The sequence below is a fragment of the Malus sylvestris genome, chromosome 6, assembly GCF_916048215.2.
Source record: "Malus sylvestris chromosome 6, drMalSylv7.2, whole genome shotgun sequence".
Taxonomy (NCBI): Eukaryota; Viridiplantae; Streptophyta; class Magnoliopsida; order Rosales; family Rosaceae; genus Malus; species Malus sylvestris.
The window spans coordinates 18277944-18290824 of NC_062265.1; the positions used below are offsets into that span (position 1 = coordinate 18277944).

Here is a 12881-nt window from a genome sequence, read left to right on the forward strand (position 1 = left end):
TAGTTATGTAAATCCATTCATACCAGTTCAACTATATCTCTAAAGTTCAATTTCATTCCGTCCCCAAAACAGGACCGCTCACGTGATTTTAGAACAATAATTGGATCTGCCAAATGACTCAGCACTATCTGTTTTGCACCAACTGGTGTCTGGTGTGTTCCATTTTCCACATGATTTGATAACAATCACACTTTTTAATATGCTTTTTAAAATTAGCACTCATAATTAACAAATACAGACCCGCCGCTAACTTTGATGGATCAGGATCCTCTCCTGAGTAGATGGGGAGGATACTCCTGATAAGGCCCATTGGGTCGTTCATTTTTTATCCAAGGGCTATATTTATTATGATTTTTAGAGAAGCTTCATGTTTGTAGCCGTTGGATAAAAATTGAACGGCCCGATGGACCTGATCAGGAGAATCATCTCCATCGGCTCAGGAGAGGATCCTGATCCAACGTTGATATCGCAAGTACAAATATGGCCTCATATGCAAGGTATAAAATATCGATGATATCGGAAATATCAGTAGTTCAAAACACACGGAAATATCGATGGAAATATCGGGATATTTTCGATATCGATAAAAATAATATGGAAACCACGGAAATTGTAAGAAAAACTTGGAAATTTTTATTGAAATTTTGTAGGATGTTTATTTAGTCAATTATCTATTAGTTTATCACAAAAAATTGGAAGGAAATGCATTGCATGATGGATTTAACTGATTTAAGTTGATTATACAGCGAGCTGACAAACATTATGAGTGTAGAAAATATATAGTAATTAATGAAAGAAGTTTAAACACAACATAATCATTTATATATAATGAATTAGTACAATATTTTATACTTTATACATTACATGATAAGATACATGACTGACTTATTACCCTTTATTTTTTTTATTTAAGAATTATATGATTGTGGGGGGTTTTATTTAAAATTTATATTGAAGATTGGATTCCTTGTTCCTTGTTCCTTGTTCCTTGTCTGCACATCTCCTTGAGCCAAGAGCCACTAACTTTTTTTTTTTTTCTTGTGCTGGAGCCAACAGCTCTTTGTTAGTATTTTCTGACAAAGCTTTCTCACTTTATGTAAAAATAAATAATTATTTCGAAACACCCATAGAAAAATGTCAGCTTAGAACACGTGTCGCGCATCCATGCATTTGTTCCTTAGGATTCCAAATGAAAGATTAGATCTCTCTCTCATTTCTGAATGCAGTATAGAAATTCGAGAGCCTTCGCATTTCTCTAGAACAAACAAAAGACTCTTCATTTCACTCATCCATCTCTCTTCTTCCTCCATGCTCTGCAAGAGAGAACCAGAGCCAATCCTCCATAACAGCATGACATCAATATAGTGCTCACCTCTCTCTAAATATGAAAATGGTCTCCATAAATCTTTCAACTGACATCTAACCTCGCCTTTCTCCCTCTCCTTCTCGTCTCTGCAACTCGGCGAACGTAGAAACCCTCCGGCGAGTTTCTTGAATTTGTCCGGTTAGGTAAGCTTCGGGTTTACCTCTTTTTGTTCTAGATTGAAGCTTAGATGTGAATTTTAAGTTCTATCTCGCTTTTTTCCAAGGTTTTGGGACGAAATCGGCTCGGGAATAGGCACACCCATCTCCGCCGAGGCCGTGGGTGTCGACGAACTTTCCTAACACCTCCGACCGTTTCACGGCAAAGGGAATATATAAAAACATTTATCTCGTCTTCTATTTCATTTTGATACCTAGACCGGAGTCTAGGTCCTCTTTTACAATCGGGCGGAGCTGTAGAAGCTCCGGCGTTCTTCTCCGACTAGCACAGTTTCAAAATATCACGACAGTTTCGGAAATATCGCGATATTATTGATATTATCGATAATATCGCGATATTTTGACGAAAACCCGTTGGATAACTATTAAAATATCGGTACCGTGAAAAACCGATAATATCGGCATTTTGTTCCTTGCTCATATGGGAAGAGATGGATTGTCCGCCCTTCCATTTTCATACTCTTTCCATTCTCTCCTATTTATGTGATCACGGTTAAGTCACGTTAACATTTAATTTTAATTTTTTTATAAAAATAATAAAATAAAAAGTAATAAGAACATAAAATATTGACGTGATTTAATTATGATCACACAAAACAGAAAAGGATGGAAAAAGTATAAAAATAGAATGGCAGACAAGGATCCCTATCGATTATAGTTGGCAGTTAGATGGCCCATCACAATCAAATCAACTAAACAAAATAATGGGGTTGCAAATATCCCTTTATCACAATAATCGAGAAAAATATTGTTTTTATATTATAATGTGAGTTGGAATTTCGTCTATTTTTTAATCTAACAATTAATTTATTAAATTAATTGTTTGACCAAAAAAAAATGATGGCACTTGAAGATTGCAATAAAGTAACGTGTGGGATCCACTAATCTCTGAAGTCGGCATTTATCTACACTTATCCAATGTGTAAAGATGATTTGCCAACGCACCGAAAGTTGGTTGGATTTCATGAGCCTTTACGCTACTTTTAAAATTGAAGCAAAAGTTCCTTAATTTTATAATGGTCTTTTAATTAAAAATTTATAATTATTGATATTTTAATTAATTAATACGTGTAGTTATGATTTTTCTCATTAATTTCATTAAAATTTTCATCAAAATGAATCACGTGCCATATACATAAGGTAGAATCAAGGGGCAATATATGAAAAACAACATGAAAAAAAATTGTAGAAATAGTTCATCAATTTTAATTCAATTGGAGAAATAGTTTCTCAATTTTAATTCAATTAGAGCAATGATCCCTCAAAATTTAATCCAATTATAGCAATAATTATTCCAACACCACTCGTTTTGATGGAAATTTTAACGGAATTAACAAAAATGATTATAGCTAAACATTTTGAAGAGTTAAATTACCATTAGTCATAATTTTTAGTTAAAAACTATTATTCTAATTAGATTAAATTTGAAAAACCGTTGCTACCTTAATCTATGAGGTCGGCATTACGCTTATCCAATGTGGAAAGATGAATTGCCAACGTAGTGAACGTTACTTGATTGGATTTCATGAGCTTTTACTCTTTACTTTTGGAAATACTAGACAATAGACGGTGGCTTTTGTTTTTCTAACGTCTCAAATACTACAACTTATTAGAAAGGAAACCACAAGAAAGTTCTCCTCACTCGTCGATATGTGATTCAAGTATCTATCTTTTCACAACATTGGGCATTTGATGTGCACCCCTAAATTCTCAACCAAGAAAAAGACAACATATTTGTTTCTCGAAAACAAAATTCTTTATTACGTTTAGAATCTCAATGTAGCGTAACATGTTTAGAGTTATACGCTAGCACAAAAAAAAGATCTTTTCTCTGAACTAAATATACGAGTTCAAATAGAAGTTTTATATGGAGCTCTTATAACAAAATTATAACTTCAAAATTTTTATAGGGCGCACCTTTTAATTTTTCAGAATTCATTTCGAGTAATACTAAATTTATACAAAAATAAATTTACACTTGCTAAAATAGGAATGCATTTCTTTAACTATAGTAAGCCATATACAAATCATATGAAAAGAAAAATCTTTTCTATCAACTAGCTCATAATCCAAGTTCAAATCTTTATCCCATTTTTACATCGTTTCCAAGCAAAGGAATAATGAGATCTTATTCTCTTCCTCGGTTAATAGACATGAAAGTTACATTCCTAAAGAACCTAATCTGCAAATAAACGCCACCAAAGTAAAGACATGAAATTTGTCTAAGGTCCCCAAATCTTTTCATTGCCTCCTCAACTCAATCACACATGGTCCCAGTCATCTGCCTCTTTACAACCAAAACCCATCTGACCTCTCCGCCCTTGACAACTAACAGAGCACTCACCCACCGGTGGCAGTAGGGTTGTCACCGGCGTACCAATGACCGTGCCACACATATCAAAAGCCGGTGCAGTCGTTGAGTTTAAAGGCCGGTGATCGGTGACCGGACGTAAATTCTCCAACTTCACAGAAAGGTTCACAATTCCATTAGTTCTGGAGCCGTCTCTAGCCCGTAGCCGGTAACTCAAGAACCGAGCTGAACCGGCCAGCGGGAACCCAATATCGTGGGCGGGGATTTGGCACCAGCCCAGCTGAGCGCGGCCCATTATGAGCCTCTTGGTGAAGAGCTGGAGATGTATGCAAGAATACCTGTTGTTGAAGAAAGTTGTATCAATAGGGACATGAAATTTGTCACCCCATGTAGGGTTGACGCCTCCTTGATCATCCACCCTTGTTTTGTACGCGTGGAAGGTGTGATCACCGTTGGTTTTGGGTGTGCATGGAGGAGCAATAGTGCGTGGGAGAGTGGTGAGGGTGATGAAGGGTCTGATTTTGTTCGAGAAGAGAAAGGGCGATGTGGTTTTGAGGCCTTGGGCTGATAGCACAGCGATCTCCATCTTCATCAGTGGCTGGTGGTTGTACTGCTGCAACATCGTGATATATTATATCTATCTATATATATATATATATATATATATATATATATATGTATATGGATATATATATAAAGATTATTAATATATATTGGAGCTTGAGGGTGTCTTATATATAGGAGAGGGAGAGTTCTCGGAGCTTCAAGGCTTCTTACAGTGCAGTTTCCCTGTGGAATATGTATAGACTGGGGAAATGGATATGGAAATTGAAGGGGTGGATATATGTGCAGCTATATATTAATTCCCGCTTGCCAAGTCAACTTGGGTGACAAGTTTTGATGTTTTCCTCCTTCCCATACCCATGCCAACTCATTTGAGAAAGTGACCCTCATCATTTTTATAAGTTTCTCAATAATAACATACATAATTGGATGCGGAAGTTTAAGATTACTAAATAATTTTAAAATGACGTAATTTTAGTTTTTAAAATTTATGAATTTTCTTGTTTGATTAATCTATAAGAATAATGGAATTTGAAACGGTCTAATTATTGTGGATGTTGATAATAAGACGCCACTTAGTATTACAATTTTTAATGTTATTTATCTCCATGTTTAAATGAAAGGTTTTAGGTTAGACTCATGTGGATGACGAGTTTGAACTAAATTATTATGGATGACTCATTGCGTGACTTAGTTTATCCCCACCCTATTATTATAATATGTCGTTGTGATAACCCGTCCCTAAGTTTACAATTTTAGTAATTTTAAATGTGTGAATTGGCGAAAATGCTCCTAGAGGCAAGGGCATTGATTTTCGTTGATCGTCTTTTCGTGATGCGTATGAGCTACTATTTCATTGTATTCCTGAAGTACTCGACGACACAAACGAGTAGGTGTAAGCGGAATCGAATTCGAAGCTACGATGAAGATTTTACAGAGCTACGAATCATAAAAAATACTTTTGTAAAAATTATTATTTTATATTTCACATCTTTATGCAAATTTTTATATTAGTATGTTATTATTTTTGGGATATTTTAATTATTTAAACATTATTTTCTTACTATAGGCCCACACCCCATTCTTCCCTTGGATAGATTTTTTCAGTGTGACCGGTACACAAGGTGGTATACCACTTGTCATTATACAAATTGTGGGATATATGTGCTAAAAAGTTAATAACTTAAAAAATAAAATTTTCCACCATTCCTATTAAAACACATGATGTACCACTTGTGTTCTCGTCACAATTAAAAATTTCTCCTTCCCTTGCTACCGTGTTCCCCTTCAAGTTTCCTGGACCACTCATTTTCTGCCACCTACTCTCTTCTCCCTCAAATGCTCCATTCTCTCCCTCTCTTATTCCCCAGCAAGCACCGAGAGGTGCAATCGGCTTGAACCACCACCACTTGCCGTCTTCGACGAGTTGCACCTCCTAACCTAGACCCTCACCACTGTCTAACCCTACTCATCTCGAACCCAGGCCAAGACCATGGAGTCTCAACTTTCAACAGTGGCTACGCCACTGTTCATCGTCTTCCTCGGTAAGTTCTCGACGAACTCTCAAGATTCCGAGCATGGTAAGCCTCGAAACCGATGTGGGTCATCCTAGATCACAATTTCATGTTGTTTTTGGCCTCATTATAACGTTTGACACAGAGAAACACTTTGTGGGAAAATTCCCCATAATTTTCGGCGAACCTGTGTGTTGCAGGCCCTTTTTTCAGCCATGATTGAGTCCAAAATGGTATAATTCGAATCCTTATCTCCCTTGCTTCGTTTTGATTTTTAAATGTTTGAAAATGGTTTAGTCTTGGTCCTGTTATAAGCCCTTGAAGTTTTCTGGCCAATATATTTCCAGAATCCAGCAGTTGCAATGGCAACAGGCTAGAGAAGAAGAGAGAGAGAAAAAAAGGGCCTTAGGCCTAAACCCATCCCAAAAATCTTTGACCCAAACCTTTGGGCCACTGCTCCAGCCCGGCCTAATTTCTAAATGAGCTGAGAATATTCTAGGAATATTCCTTATGTTAATTTTTTGTAATTTTCTCGATAAGCCTTCTAGGCTATTTTTGACGCCCCAAGTCCATTTTGGCATCCACTTAGTGAAATTCTGAAGTTTTAACATAGTTAACCAACGGGCCGGCTCGGTTGACTTTTTAGGGTTGACCATCGACCTTCTCGTTGACTTTTTACAAAATTTGCCAGAGACCCTCCTTAGTGTATTTCGATGCCCAAATTCCAAATTCGTTGTCCATTTTCCCAAATTTAATTATTTGAGTAGAGTTTTACTAATGGGTCCTAATATTATGCTTAGGTGCGATTATTATCGATGACTTCGGCTACTCTAGTTCGAACAGGTTCGACTCGACGATATGATATGTGAGCGGGTCTTTTCTTTGATATATATTGGTTAGTTTCCATATATACAATTATTAATAAATTCTCTATGTGATTGCCATGATTAAACTTACGTTGATAAGAAATGCCTTATTGTTGGGAAATGATGAAATAACATGCGGGATGCACATGTAAGCTTACTATAAGGGGATGTCTTAATTATATTTATGGTCATGAATAGTATGATATTGATTAGAATTGTTGAATGGCTGTGGCATGATTATAATTATGTTATTTGCTCATCGTTTGTTACACCACTGTTAGTACTTGCTTGGACCAGGGTCAGTCTTTCACGTGTATGTGCACATCGCATCGTACGCTCACTTTGGATCCATCGTAGCTACCAGTCATGTCGTATAGGTTGCAATAGGCAACTCCGACTTGTATGTGCTGCACATAGCACCAGTCTTCACGTGATTGTAGTACTAGAGCGTATATTATTGTTACACCCAATCTTGTTCATGTTAGAATACCTCTGTATGAACTCGTGTCAGCATGTGTCGATGAGCACCCGATATGATATGTTTGCTTATGCAAGATTATGTGATATTGGTTGTTATATGTTCATTTACACAATATTGCAACGTATGACATTCTTGAGATTTTGCAGGCTACGGTAAGTATTTTCTTATTATACATAGTATGTATATTTTATAAATTATACTTGTTTTACGGCGATAGGTTATAATATTTTCAGAAAGCTTTTATTAAAACTTTACTTTCAGGTCCACTCACCTTTGTTTTTCGCCCCTCTAGGTTTTAGTAGCTGAGCTTTTGTATCAACGAGGATTCTTGGCAAATCTTGGTGTAGACGATCACCCCAATGGTATAATTCTCACCCTATCTTACTATATTGTACTTATGCTCTGACATCACGTGTGAAATGAGTTCATTCCCTCTCATAGTGCACTCTTATATTTATGCACTTTTAGGTTTAAATTTATACACATTTTCCACATCAATACACTTTATGTCTTTGTCACCTTCTAGGTGTCGACCAAGACAACTCGATTCGGAGTCCTAGTGAACATTTCAGGTCGGGGTGTGTCAGTTTGGTATCAGAGCATAAGTTTGGGCAATATTGCATTCATCACACATGTGATATAAGTTTTCTTGGTTTTTTAGCCTAATTTTCGAATCTTGCCACCTCGACGGGCATGAAAAATGTGTTAATTCTTTCTAAGTTTTGAGTAACTTAGTCGACCTTCTAGAAGAACACCTTGGCGACTGCCTGTAAACTTTAAACGAAGAATTTCCCTATCAAGGAGATGTAGATTTAAGACAAGTTAATGGTCCTGAAGTAGAGTTACTATATCGATAATTGTGCATCACGGGGGATTTACCTACTAATTCCACTGCCATCTAATCATTTGTACCAACCCTTTTGAGTTAGGAAACCAGAAATGGTTTTGATTCCTTGGCAGTACCCATTAGTATACCATCTATTAGAATTCCCACTAAATTTATTTTCGTCGAGATTCCAGAAATGTCTTGAGTGACAATCTGGTGCTAAAGGGGTAGCACTCGACGGAAGAACATCTTGGAACAATCAATTATAGTCCCCGATAGCACTAATCTTTTCAAACGTACTAGTGATCATTCCGGATCTTTAAGAGGAAGATCGACTTCCATTTAAGTCTGTTCTAAAGCAGATTATTAACAACTTCCTTTTCCGACTTTAGGACGTTTCAACCAATACTAGTTTTTCAAATTTCTTTTGGTGATGTACTCGTCATTTTGACGAGCATAGGCATAGGTGTACGAATTGTTATACCTACTGTTAGTAGAAATCCCCGAAGTGGTAAGTGTTTTCCCTAGAATTAATGAAACCATCTCACAGGACCAGTTCCTTACCAATCATCTAAAACCATTTACCCGAGCGAGCTCTAACCTGTAATCAACCTATGGTGGCACTACTAATTGATAATAATGTCCGATATCCAGGAACTGTTAACCAGTATTCATGCGGTATGATTTCTGATACCGGACATATGTACTTGTTTCTGGGAGTGATACCCTTATGCTAGAACGCCGATTTACAGCTTTTGGGTAGCGAACCATATCAAAATATCATATATGCATTAATTAGCTGCACGACTAATAGACCAATTAACAATGACTACCTGAGCCGAAGAAACTTAGGAGCAAGCTTTGTATTAGGATAGTAAACTCATAGTTGTTTTTACCTTATCACCCATCTAGATAAACAAAACCTTTTCGACTAGCCACCTTTTCGATCACTCCCACCTGTAGACAGTAGAATCAAAGTACGAGTTGATACTTCACTGTTAGAGTGAATTGAATATCGAGAAAGCTGTGAAGACCTATTAGCATGTATCATACGTTTCGAGGATGTATATCTTTGGCGTTTACTTGAGATACCATTAAAACGGGAAGTTGAATACACCATTGATCTACTTTCTTGCACTACATCAGTTTTCCTTGTGACTTTTCAAACAAGTCCTACATTATTGAGAGAACTTAGTTACTAAGGCTTACCAATTAGGAATTTACCCAACCAAACACTTTATCTAGGGAATCTCAAACCTATCCACGAGGGCAAAAGGCCGAACCTTATGACAATACCTAGATTTTAGCAAAACAATTTGGTGATGATTAAAACCGTTAATCCATACCTTGATGAATTAATGGTCTACCCGACCAACTTTTGGAACTTAAGTTTTCTTTCATAGCCTGATGAATTTGTAGTAGTCTTACCGACGACTTTCTCACCAACTTCAGCATCAAAATCAAATTTTCGAAACACCAACACTCAGCTAACAAATACTCTGCTAACGAATCTTTACTGTTGGTGATTGAATATTCCAGAAGCTACTGTTGTAGCAAGGCGTCATGCATTAATTCCAATTACCTTGTATTCTGGTTTTGGTGGACTGTTTTGACCTTTAAATTCTTGATTGTTCTTTTAGCCTTCTTGACATAGTTTTTGCTAAATTTGAGGGAAATTCAATATGAAGCTGCTCATTAAGGCATTGTGAACTACATTGCTTGATTTCACGGTATGCATGTCACTATTGTACCCCATTGTGATGCATGCTTCACTTCCAAGCCTTGGGAAGTCTTCTTATGAATACAAGTTGTTGTTCAATACCACACTTCACCTTCAGACTAATGGCCAGTCAAAACAAATTATCCCGATTTTCGTGGACATGTTGTGCTTATTTGTTCTATAGTTTAGCATGATTGTAGTGCACACTTATTTTGTTAGGGCTGCGTGTAACTGCGGTTACACTTTCAGTTTTTGAGTATGACACCATTTGAGACATGTTATAAAGTTTTCATGCATAGTATATGATTGACAACAGAGTATTATGAACATGTATCTGAATGATTGAGATTACGATATAGAAAATTTTTATAATATTGACGATGTTGCCCGATAGGGTAGTGCGTGAGCACGATCGAGGCTTTGATCAAACGATGTATGAGTATTTCCTAATGGGGGGCATGATGGTAATATTGCGCCCTCTGGAATTATTTGCTTGCTTATAGTGACAATAGTAAGTTGTTGGTATTGCAAGCTGCAGACCGTAATATTGAGAACTTAATTATTGAACTCGTTAAAGCAAGTGGAAATTTAGGTCCGTCTACGTTAGGAATTTTAATTATTTATACGTTTAGTTATTTATTTATTGTTTGGACTTGACCCAAGGATACTACATACTTACCTTTGAAGTACGTGAAAAATACTTTAACTTTACGTCATTATATTTATGTATTTTGACGGAATGTAATACATATATAAATGTTTTCAACTTTATGTTTTCATAATAAGTATTATATTATTGTGCTGAAGGAGAAGGAAAGTATGAGTTTGGTGGCATGAAAGAGGAATCATTGCACTCCGATCGCAACGGAATGACATTCTATTTTATGCAACCGTTCTAGCTTGATTTCTTCATTATATATACTTTCTTCCTACATTTTAGAGTATTTTAAGTATAGAAAATGATTTTAAATTTCGGGGACGAAATTTTTTTAAGGTGGGTATATTGTGACAACCCATCCCTAATTTTACAATTTTAGTAATTTTAAATGTATGAATTGACGAAAATACTCCCAGAGGCAAGGGCGTTAACTTTCATTTACCGTCTCTTTGTGACACGTACGAGCTACTATTTCACTTTATTCTTGAAGTACTCAACAGTATGAACGCGTAGATGCAAGCGGAATTGAATTCGGAGTTATGATGAAGATTTTACGGAGTTACGAATTTGAAAATACTTTTGTAAAAATTATTATTTTATATTTCAAATTTTTATTCAAATTTTTATATTAGTATGTTATTATTTTTGGGATATTTTAATTATTTAAACATTATTTTTTGACTATGGCCCCCACACCCCATTCTTCCCTTGTTGCCGTGTTCCCCTTCAAGTTTCCTGGACCACTCATTTTCTGCCACCTACTATCTTCTCTCTCAAACGCTCCACTTTTTCCCTCTTTTATTCCATGGCAAGCACCGAGAGGTGCAATCGGCTTGAACCACCACCACTCGCCGTCTTCGACAAGCTACACCTCTTAACCTAGACCCCCACCACCGTCTGACCTTCCTCGTCTCGAACCCAGGCTAAGACCATGGAGTCTCGACGTCCGACAGTGGCTACGCCACTGTTCATCGTCTTCCTCAATGAGTTCTCGACGAACTCTCAAGATTATGAGCAAGGTAAGCCTTGAAACCGATGTGGGTCATCCTAGATCACAATTTCATGTTGTTTTTGGCCACAATATAACATTTGACATAGAGAAACACTTCGTGGGAAAATTAACCATAATTTCCAGCGGACCAGTATGTTGCAGGCCTTTTTTTCGGCCACTTTTCGACCATGACTGAGTCCACAACAGTATAATCCGAATCCTTATCTCCCTAGCTTCATTTTGATTTTTAAATGTTTGAAAATGGTTGAGTCTTGGTCCCGTTATAAGCCCTTGAAGTTTTTCGGCCAATATATTTCCAGAATTCGGCGGTTGTAGTGGCAATCGGCTGGAAAAGAAGAGAAAAAAAGAATACAAAGGGCCTTGGGCCCAAACTCGGCCCAAAAATCTTTGACCCAAACCTTTGGGCCACTGCTCCAGCTCAGCCCAATTGCCAAATGGGCTGAGAATATTTTAGGATTATTCTTTATGTCGATTTTTCGAAATTTTCTCGATAAGCCTTCTTGGCTAATTTCGACATCACGAGTCCATTTTTGGCATCTACTTAGTGAAATTCTTAAATTTTAACATAGTTAACCATTAGGGCGACTCGATCGACTTTTTAGGGTTGACCGTTGACCTTCTCGTTGACTGTTTACAAAATTTACCAAGGACCCTCCTTAGCGTAGTTCGACGTCTTGATTCCAAATTCACACTTTGTTTTTCCAAATTTAATTGTTTTAGTGGAGTTTTATTAATGGGTCCTAATATTATGCTTAGGTGCAATTATTATTGGTGACTTTGGCTATTCTAGTTCGAACGGGTTCGACTTGACGACATGATTTGTGAATGGGTCTTTTCTTTGATATATATTGGTTAGTTTCCATATATACAATTATTAATAAATTCTCTACGTGATTGCCATGATTCAACTTACGTTTGTAAGAAATGCCTTATTGTTGGGAAATGATGAAATAATCTTGTGGGATGCACAAGTAAGCTTACTATAAGAGGATGCCTTAATTATATTTATGGTCAGGAATAGTATGATATTGACTAGAATTGTTGAATGGTTGTGGCATGATATAATTATGTTATTTGCTCATCGTTTGCTGCACTGGTGTTGACACTCGCCTAAGCCAGGGCCAGTCTTTACATGTATGTGCACATTGCACCATACACTCACTTTGGGTCCATTGTAGGTGCTAGTCCTGTCGTACAGGTTGTAATAGGCAACTCCAACTCGTATGTGATGCGCATAGCGCCAGTCTTCACGTGATTATAGTACTACAACGTATATTATTGTTACACCCAATCTTGTTCATGTCAGAATACCTCTGCATGAACTCGTGTGTCAGCATGTGTCGATGAGCAACCGATATGATATGTTTGCTTATGCAAGATTATGTGA

The 12881-nt window shown here is 36.8% G+C and overlaps 1 pseudogene; it reads right to left on the reverse strand.

The window, feature by feature from the left end:
- Positions 1 to 3513: 3513 nt before the first annotated feature.
- Positions 3514 to 4687, reverse strand: LOC126625029 (BON1-associated protein 2-like; annotated as a pseudogene).
- Between the last annotated feature and the right edge of the window lie 8194 nt (positions 4688 to 12881).